The following is a 10,201-nucleotide window of genomic DNA, read 5'->3' as shown; positions in this document are numbered from 1 at the left end:
GGGTGTGGGAAAAGAGAAGGGAAAGAAGGGGAAATTGTGTAAGTATGTACATACAGGATAGCTAACATAGTTGTACTACTGTCTTGTATTGATTTACTGAAAGGAAGAGTTAATGATCACTTGTTTGATCAATCTTGTATGTCTCTATTTGTTTTCCTGAGAAATCACTTTGAAGATATCAATAAGTAATACAACAACCATGGTTAATTTCCTACAACTTTGTCTGTAACTCTGCATTGTTTGTATTTTCCGTATGAATTTTGTAAATGGATGTCTGTCTGTTAATATGCTTTCCTTCTTTTATTTTTTAAAATAAAAAAGAAACAATGTAAAAGCATAGGTAAAAATATTGACAGAAAAGGGTAATACAAAGAGTCTATTAATTGAACTCTAAGTGGTGGTTAGAGCACTTAGAACTCTAAGTGTTGCTCTCATGAGAGTATGTATAAAAAAAAAGAATTGTATATCTTAGTGAGATGGTAAACATGGATATATCTACACATTGTGTAATGTTTAAGTCCACTTATGCATATCTGTCTCCTCAAACATTTACTGTGTCTTTATAGTGCAAACTTTTCAGAATCCTCTCTTCTAGCATTGAAATGTACAGGACGTTACTGCTATGTACAGTCATCCTGCTGTGTAATAACAGTAATACTGTGTAATCAGAACTTCTGACATCTGTCTGTAACTTAGTACCCATCCATCAGTCCTGCCCTTTCCTCTCTCCCTCCAACTCAGCTAGCACATTTAACAAAAACCCATATAATATTAATTTAGTTATTTGAGGAAATATGCTTTAATAAATACTGTTCTAACATTTTTATGAGTTAATAGTTTCTGCTGTATTCTTTCTAACAGCATCTCCTCTCTCCTTCCTAGAGGTTTGTTTTGGTTTTGCCCCTTTTCATGAGATTTATGACACATTGCTTGATGAACACGTGGTAGGAGGCAGCTCGGATTCTTTTCCCCTCACCTGCCTGCTGGGGCCCATGGCTGCTTGCTCATGGAGGGACATGCCTGCTGCAGCCCCACCTCTCTGGTGTGTGCTTGTCTCTTTGAGGGTTGCCGTAGCAATTCCTATAGAAAGATCCCCTTCTCAAAGTGTCTTAGCCATGAGAGATGATTGAAGAAATAAATGTAAAGAATATATATAGATAGACAGATAGATAGATATCTCACATAGTTATTTTAATATTTTATTGTAATACAAATGCCATTTTGATTAGGTATTATTTTAAGAATAAATGGGTATGGGCCAGTGGCTCAGTGGATAACACATCCAACTATGGATCAGAAGAATAATTACGAGAAGTTTCATGGAACTGGGTCATCCATCCATGAATAAAGCAGTTAACTCTCAGGTAAGAATCACTCCTTGTATAACTTCTAATTTTGTAAAGTTCTCATGACTTTTATTATTATCATGTTAGTAACTTCCACCTTTTTTTAAAAAAAAGAAACAATTTTTAAAAATTGTTTACCCTAGAAGAAGCATACTGAAAACAAAGGAACCTCTGGTAGGGACTGGGGATTTAGCTCAGCAGCCCAGCACCTGGCTGGCAAGCACCAGGTGGTGAGTTCAATTCCCAATACCGGAAAAGAACAGAAACAAAAAAACAAACAGAAAAAGAAAACAAATGAACCTCTTTAACTGAAAACTTTTGAAAAGTGTGTATTTTGTCAAAGCAAGACCGTGTTTTGAGGAATATTTCAGCAAAACCTGTAGAGACGTATGGAACTACTCATTCAAGACACCAATACCTACTCTTATCCATAACACAAGTTGTATTTTACCATAAAAATAAAATAAAAAATAAAAAAAAATTTCCTTTATTAACAGTTTGTGAAAAGGATAAGAAGCATTACTAAATAAAGTCCAGAAATATGTCAAGTTTTACTCAATGGTTCTAAAATACTGTAGTAACCTGAAAAAATATATAAATTGTTTCCAACTCTACCATGATCAGGGATATATGGCTGGACAATCTGAGACTTGAGGAGAACAAAAAAAATTGAAGTATTCTGAAAAATTATTCATTACCATTGACGATCTCTCCATGTAGGTAAGGGAAGACAACTGAGTTGGCAGTTTTTAAAATATGAACTCCTAGGCACAATCTCAGGGCTGTAATGATACTAAAATACTCATGAATAACATTTACCAAATATTGTGGCATATAAAAAACATAATGTAAAACTTGACTGAGATACATAATGGATTCTTGAGTCATTGAATAAACACTGTTAGTTGCTAGTGAGAGCTATAAACTTCAATTCTAATTTTCTAAAATCCTAAAATAAATAAATAGGCGATAGAGAGCACTAGGAGGCATATCATGGAGGAGAAAATAACATAATAATACCAAAATGATATTGTCAAAAGCAGTCGTACATAAACAAGTCCTCAACTAAAACAAAATCAGAAACTTTCAAAATTTAATTTTTAATTTACTCCTTTTTGACTGTTTTAATATTTTTATTTCTACCTAATAAGAATCTTGTAAAAAGTAAAGAAAATGGAGTATTTAAAGATACACTAACACACTGACTTTTTAGAATTCTGCATGATCATTTTATTGGGTCCTCAGTATATGGACCAGGGTTGATGTCTATATCTAATGTTAATATCTAAATAGATTTGATATATATGTCTATGTACACACATACAGCACATATCTATATTTAGATACACACAATCTATATATTTAGGTAGATGATAAATAGAAAATAGACACATATATAATCACTTGTAAATTATGACAAACCTAATTTCAAATTCAAACATTTAAAACACTAAAAGATTGAATCTATACAAATATAAATTCATAACTATACTGTGATATAATTTAAATTATTCTGTGACCTAAATGAATGATACAGACATCGTATAGCTCTTGTGATCAAACTCCTTAAAATAATCACTTAGCTTTATTTATAGTTATTCCCAGTACTTAAGCCAATATTGGAAATATTGTAGGAGATGAGAAGGTGACTATGGAAAGACGGATTTTCAAGCATTTAGAAGCATCTGCAGGCAAAGACTGTATGCTCATTATAGACAATCCTGAGTTATAGATGGCATAAGTAACATGTATTAAGTAGAGAAAGGTGCCTCAAATTTTCATGATTGCCCCTCATAGATACTTCCTGGAAGTGCTGGGCAGTGTCCATGAGCTGCAGCTCCTACTTAGCCATTGTGAGGGTAAACAAGCAACTCTCTGTAGTACGCCCTGTTGCCAAGATAGAGCATTTGATAGATCAGGTGTATTAAATGTACTTTCACTTATGATGTTTTCAATTTATAGTGGGTTTATTGGGACATAATCTTTTATGAGTCAAGAAGCATCTGTATTTATTAAAATAAGACTTCTATGTGACATTTCTTTCTCTCAATCACTAACAATCAAGCTATAAATACAAATGGCTCATAAAAGTTCTCTATTTTTCTTAAATTTTTAGTATAGATGTTTTTTTCTCAAATTAATAAAGCTCTGCAATTAATCATAAAGCAAAAATATAACATTTTTCTTTTCCCACTCTTTATATAGATTAAATAGTGGTAGAAATATCCTTATATTGCATTGTAAGTACTGAAGCAGTTCAGGAACACACAAGGAAAATATAAAAAATGTGACCATTGGCGACTTGTTATGCCCGAAATATTCTGTATTACATTACTCTCACCTAGGGTGGCCTTTCTAACAGCTAAGAAACTTTAAACTATTAAAGAAATTGAGTATCTACATTTGAATGAGACTCCAAATTGATTTTTTTAACCTAAGAGGAATATGAATATAAACTTAATTCCAAATGGATAAATACATTTATATTAAGGAAAAAAGAATATATGCAATTAATGTTTGGAGTTAAACTGAAATTCTAGCTTTGCTTTTGTAGGATAAGGAAAACTTTCTTCAGCATTCATTTACACTATCAGAAGTACAAAAGGAACTGACTTTCTTTGGCCTTATGTTCAAAAAATTATTAGTTCACATTATAATAATTGTTTAAAGGGGCTGGGGATTTAGCTCAGTGGCACAGCACCTGCCTGGCAAGCGCAAGGTCGTGAGTTCGGTTCCTGGTACCGGAAAAATTAAAAAAAAAAAAAAATTTAAAAAAAATAATTGTTTAAAAGATATTTTTCAAAAGTATAAAATGTTTAAAATATGCATCAGCATTTTTCAACTAAACAATAGTCATTGCTTCTATGGAAAAACAAACAAAATATAGTACCTGAACCAAATCTCTCGTAAGAGACAAACATCTAAGATTACCATTAAACATAGATATGTTTTGAAAGAGGCTAATCTTACTTGAGTCAAATTAAATAGGGTTACACATGAAAGTCCACATGAACAGCCTATTTCCTGTTCCTTCGCAAGCAAAGTATCTGCCTGGAGAGGCTCTGGATCTGCAGCTGTCATCTTCCCTAGAGTTTGACCTATGAAGGAGCCTTTTGTTCTTCTGATAAGCGACACATTGTGTATTGCTCAGGTGCCCTGAACAAAAAGTATAGGGCAACACAATGAGCTTCTCTCCAGTGAGTTTAAAAAGATGAAGAATAAAAGCAAAACTAGCTTTACCTGAGACGTGTTCCTTTCACAGAAACTCTCCTTGGCCATTCTAACAGAAAATATCGTTTTGTCTGTTTGTAGGAGCTAAATCTAGTTTGCCTCCTTACCGCCCCTCCACCCCCTCCGCCAGTCCCAATTCTGGGACAAAAGCAACAGGAACAGAGGTTCTTTTTTATTAGAATGGTCAAGTTGGGTGAATTGCTGGCTTTTTAAAGGGGGTTGTAAGGATGACTTTATCTGAGATAAATTGCCTCAATGTGTCTAAACAATTGGACAGAGTTGTTTAAATGACTTTTGATTCTGTTTAGTTTTCAATGTAGAAAGAAGTTTTATCATCTTTTCTATATGTTCTTACATTCACCTAAAAGATTTTATGTAATATATTTCTAAATGTAAATATATAACTGATCTACAACTGTCATTCAATAAATATGAATTTAAGATACATTTAACTTATAACAAATACAAGACTACAAGAATGTTTTAAAAATCAATGTGAGGGCTGGGGATGTAGCTCAGGGACATAAACACTTGCCTGGCAAGCCTGAGGTCATGAGTTCAATTCCTGGTACCAAAAAATAAAAAAATAAAAATCAATGTGAGATATATAACTTATTTAATTAAATCAAGTATTATGTTTAAAGAAAATATTTATATTTTTCTGGATATACCCTCAAACCACAATGAAAACCATTTGTGTGTGTGTGTGTGTGTGTGTGTGTACACACATATATCTTGTACAAACAATAGCTTTATTAAGGACTATTCTAATATTTAATATTCTATTTAATTTATTTTAAAATATTAGTCTTGATCCTTTCACTTTTTTAATTTAACAATTAAAAAACTGACAAAACAGCAATGAAGACAAAATCAAAATAACACAAAAATAACAAAAATGATACATGACCTCAAGACAAAATGATAGAAATTTACAAGGGTTGGTAAATTTCATACTGTTATCTTCAGCGAAGTTGCTCAGTTCATTAGATATAAGAACGTAAGATTGATCAAACAATGAAAGACAGTAACAAGTAATAATAATAATTTAAAGGAAAAAAAAAACATTGGAAATGATGCAGAGCTTCACCATACAAAATGCTAGGAGTTCAGTAGTGGTTCTTATACTGCATATTGTTTTCAGATCAGTCATTCTAATTACCAGATTCAAGCATGAAAACCATTCTTGCGGGGAATAAAAGTAATCTTTCCAATTCTCCTCTCACTCATAGATCATGAGGCCCACTGAGTCAGCCTGCTTTGCCCAAAGAGTGCACAGACTCAGCCACAAAAGCCACAGTGGTCTTCTATTGCTGAAATTCATTTAATCAGTGAAAAGCAAAACAAACTCTGAATGCCTTATTGAGAATTATCACAACAATTACACAGATTAGGGCTGATTCTGAGCTTTGCACACCCGTCTTCCACGTCAGTGATTACACTTTTGTGATTTACAACTATGTGGTGATCATTAGAATCTCTAAAACCAGTAAAGTTTCTATATCATCCATAAAACCCAAGTTCAGTGGGTTTGCAAAATGTTTGCTGCATAGTGAATAAAAGCCTCTTTAACACAGAAACTTCACATACTATGTTACAAGTGGTTCCTTTGCCTTTTAGATGCACCGTCAGCATTATGAACCGTGTGATAGATCTTTTCAATGTATACGTACATTTTAAACACAATCTAAATTTTATATGAGGGCCTGGCAAGCAGGATTCGTATTTCTTTTATTAATCTAAAATCTCTAGAGTCTAAAACACAGCCTAACAAACAGTGGTGCAATGTTTGCAAGGATTATTAAATAAGTTATTGACACTTAAATGATAAATGCAAATCTTAAAGTTACATAGAAGACACAACTTCCACTTATTCAAATCCTGAATAGTGACACTATTTTTTATTAAATATTGCTTATTTATAAATTAAATATTGCTCATTTCTTTTGCAGTGAAATCCAAGTTCTACGATGAATTAGGAATATAACAGATAACAGTACTGATATCATTATCTAGAGACACAAAATAAGAGTACTTACAATTCTAAAGTTTTTAGCAGTTATAGTTTATGAATATCAACAAATAATGAATGTTTTAGTATGCCAACACATCAAATGATATTTTATAGCACTGACAATATCATAGTAGAAAAGTTATAATTTTACTCAATATTATTTTAGGTTTGAGCTCTAGGAAAAAGAAGAGAAACAAAACCTATAATTCTTCATATTTACTATCACATTTTACTGGGACCATCAAGGTCAAATGCTTGTCAATGGCTTAAATTGAGAAACCATGTTTAGATTTTTCTCAGACAAGTGTATTTTATTTTATTTTATTTTATTTTATTTTTGGTAATCTAAATGTTACAGCTGCCCTCTAGGGTCATTTTGAAGCTGAGTGACCCTGGATGGACCATACTTTTCCAGTCCTTTGCTCAAGTCACATGGAGAGTAAAAGAAAGCCTTTTCCATGATAACAAAATCTTTCTCTAACCAAAGTAAAATCCAAAATCTATATTGACAACCTTGTTTGACACTGACAACATTTTGCAATAAAAGTACACATTCCACCAAACACTTAGTGAGAGACTCAAGACTAAAATTTTAGGCATGACAGGCAAAAATATTATTAATTTTAGAGTTATACAATGCATGAAAAATATGTATGTGTAAAGACAGCCAGAATTTGAGGAAAAGAAGAAAAAAATTAAACTTTTCAGTTGACTTTTTAAAAGTGTGTTTAGTTTTCAGTCCTACGTTACATACACCACTAAAACTCCATAATTCAGGGACTAAGCGGCTCTCACTATGAAAAAGGAAGTTACGTTGAAAGAAGCGTTCTCAAAAACCTTTAAGAACTTAATCACCATCTTGAGCCAGCTTCTGTTCCTTTGTTCTGTTTACTTTTGATTCCATCATCTTAGAATGGTAAACAATGCTTTGTGGTTCTTAGCTTCTCTATCCTTGTATGCAGGAAACCGAACAATCTTAGCCTGTACTGTGTATGTAGAGAAAACACACACAGACACGAAAAGCAGTGTTCTACCTTTCCTCAAGAAATAGGGCTATAAAATTTTCAGAGTAACAAACTAGTAGGTCCTAAGTAGTCACTCAGTATTCTTCTGTTAGTTCAGTTCTCTTTTTGTCAAAGAAGATACTAAATAACTCATGGTTCAGAAGATTATCTGAGGTGCTGTATGAACACACTTTATAAATTCTGAAGTACTATACAAATATTTTATACTCATACTATAATGAGGCCCTATTTGTAGACAGTAGGGAGTCTGCCAGTCAAGTTTTCCTCAAGTATGCAACCAAAAACATTATACGCTTATGTAAATGAACAGTCATTAATGAGAATATTTTAGGAAGTACTTTTTTTTTTTTTTTTTTTTGGTTTTTCTCCGGTACCGGGAACCAAACTCACGACTTTGAGCTTGCCAGGCAGGCGCTTTTGCCGCTGAGCTAAATCCCCAGCCCCAGGAAGTACTTTTAATCTTTTCAGAATCGTATGATACTTCTCTTGAAAATAGTAATCTTGTTAATATGATTTTACCCAGGCTAGTCATTAACAGTAATTCTCAAAATTTGAGACATTGCCAACGCATATACATGAGCTTAAATTTTTAAACTGTTTATAGTATTTAAAGAGAATGCTTACATGGTGATAGCATTTGTTTAAATATTAAGTTCTGGTTAGTTTTATTTGTAAGTAGTCACATTTCTGTATTATATTAAGGATGTAACAGTCTCTTCACACAAACAAGTCTAGATACAATACATTTAATCAAAGTGTAACTTTGGCTTCATAATTCTTTTCTGTGTAGAAGCCCACTCAATAAGGATATTTCCATGAATAATGGGCTGCTGGTTTTTATCCATTCAATAGATCAGTAAATCAAGAAATCTTTGAGTTCCTACTCTGAAGACCAAGCAAGTCCTCACCCTACAGATGCCCGAAGTCCAGGAGAAGGTACAAAGTACTATCAATGAGATACCAAAAAAGAAAAAGATATCACAGAGCAATGTATTATGGGGGAAGAGGTTTGTAATAAGCACAATTAGCCAGCAGGCACATGAAAATCCTGCTGTAAATGCTGTTAAAAGTGCAACCTTAGGGGCTGGGGATTTAGCTCAGCGGCAAAAGCGCTTGCCTGGCAAGCGCAAGGTCGTGAGTTCGGTTCCCGGTACCGGAGAAAAAACAAAACAAAAAAAAAAGAGCAACCTTTAAATAAATTGTCGAAATAAATCTAAGAACATTCGTATTTATCAGCAGATTTGAACTCTAAGCTTTCCATTGTATGAACCCCCACAGAGGCCAAAAATATTTCAACATATTTTTACTCAGGTCAGTGTTTGTAGAACAGCAAACCGTAAGTGTGTACATCATCTTAGGAAGTGAAGAGAATTTTAGATAAAACAAAGCTAATAGTATAACTGCCAAGATGGACATTAAACAAACTCTTTTGAAATAATTAAACTGGAAGGGCAAGAACAGCCTACTAGCTGTTCTGAGGGAAATAATCAGATTTCAAAATTCATCTGTTTTAATTTGAGAAAATACAGGCAGAAAAATAAAGTTATAATATACAAACATGCCACAAAACTATCATGAAAGCCACACTGTATTATTATGAGCAAAACATCCACACACAGGATATTTCTGAACAAACACTTTCTCTTATTGGTAGAGACATTAAGAACAGGTTTGATTAATCCTTTACCTTGTAGTTTTTCTGTAATTCAAAATCCGACAGGAAACTGAATATTCTGAATAGTTTAGCCCTGTACAGTACTGGTTTTGATAAACCTGTTTTGTTTTCTAAGTGGCTAATAAGTTATCCTTTGATCTCTGGAGGAGTTCATCAAACAGAAAGCAGGGATTACTCATCAAATTTTTACCTGAGTTTCACCCTTAAAAATAACATCAATTACTGAAAGTTCAACTTTTAAGTTTTATTAATTTGAAATTAAAGAAGAAAAATATTTGTACATTTTCACTTTAAAACCATATTAGAGTGTTCTAGAAAACCATAATCTTTACAATGAAAGAGAAGATATTCACTTTATTTTTAGAAGAAAAAAAGCCCTTTTAAAGATTTGGATAGATGCCAGATCACAATATAATCATACTTAGCCGCATGTAAAAGCTTAAGAAATAAAGTGATTTTTTTCCTTATTTCCATTATAGAAATAACATATGGTTAATGTTCACTATTTAAATACTCAAATATAAAGTTCTAGTTCCTGAAGAAATATGGCAGTAGCTTCATTCTACATCTTTTTACTTTCCTGCCTGAAGATTACATGTCAATTTAAAATGTATTTAAATATCAATATTTTTTCATTCATAAGGAAAGAGCGGCAATTCCAAGTAGTATAGAAGAGCTCCCAAAGGCACTTCCAGACAAAAACCCACAAAGATAGGCCTTGAGGAAGAACAAAAATGCAGAAGGGCCTAGGGACAGAAAGACTTCAAAAACCTTAATCGTATACTTCTGCCCTAACATTAGGTCCTACCTGTGAGTGGATTATTTTGAGACTGAGCAGATTGTGAGTGCTACAAGAGGGCAGAAACAGTGAAAGCACATGGAAGTAAGCAGAAAATAAATTCAGAAAGTA

This window comes from Chinchilla lanigera, unplaced genomic scaffold (genome assembly GCF_000276665.1).
Source record: "Chinchilla lanigera isolate Chin_1 unplaced genomic scaffold, ChiLan1.0 scaffold00062, whole genome shotgun sequence".
Taxonomy (NCBI): Eukaryota; Metazoa; Chordata; class Mammalia; order Rodentia; family Chinchillidae; genus Chinchilla; species Chinchilla lanigera.
Note: the sequence above shows the minus strand (reverse complement) of the source record.